The following is a 564-nucleotide window of genomic DNA, read 5'->3' on the forward strand; positions in this document are numbered from 1 at the left end:
GGAGCCATGTACAAGCTCACTGATGATAGGGTTTTACAGGAGCCATGTACAGGATAACTGATTATAGGGTTTTACAGGAGGCATGTACAAGCTCACTGATGATAGGGTTTTACAGGAGTCATGTACAGGATAACTGATGATAGGGTTTTACAGGAGGCATGTACAAGCTCACTGATGATAGGGTTTTACAGGAGGCATGTACGGGATAACTGATGATAGGGATTTACAGGAGGCATGTACAGGATAACTGATGATAGGGTTTTACAGGAGCCATGTACAGGATAACTGATGATAGGGTTTTACAGGAGGCATGTACAGGTCTAAAAGGGACACTTACATTGTATTGAACCTTTATTTAACTGGGTAAGTCAGCTAAGGACAAATTCTTATTTACAATGACGGTTTAACCCCCCCCCCCCTGGCCAAACCCTAACCAGGACGACGCTGGGCCAATTGTGCACCACCCTATGGGTCTCCCAATCACGACCTGTTGTGATACATCCAGGATTTGAACCAGGGTCTGTAGTGATGCCTCTAACACTGAGATGCAGTGCCCTAGACCAC

Source organism: Oncorhynchus mykiss, chromosome 10 (genome assembly GCF_013265735.2).
Source record: "Oncorhynchus mykiss isolate Arlee chromosome 10, USDA_OmykA_1.1, whole genome shotgun sequence".
Lineage (NCBI taxonomy): Eukaryota > Metazoa > Chordata > Actinopteri > Salmoniformes > Salmonidae > Oncorhynchus > Oncorhynchus mykiss.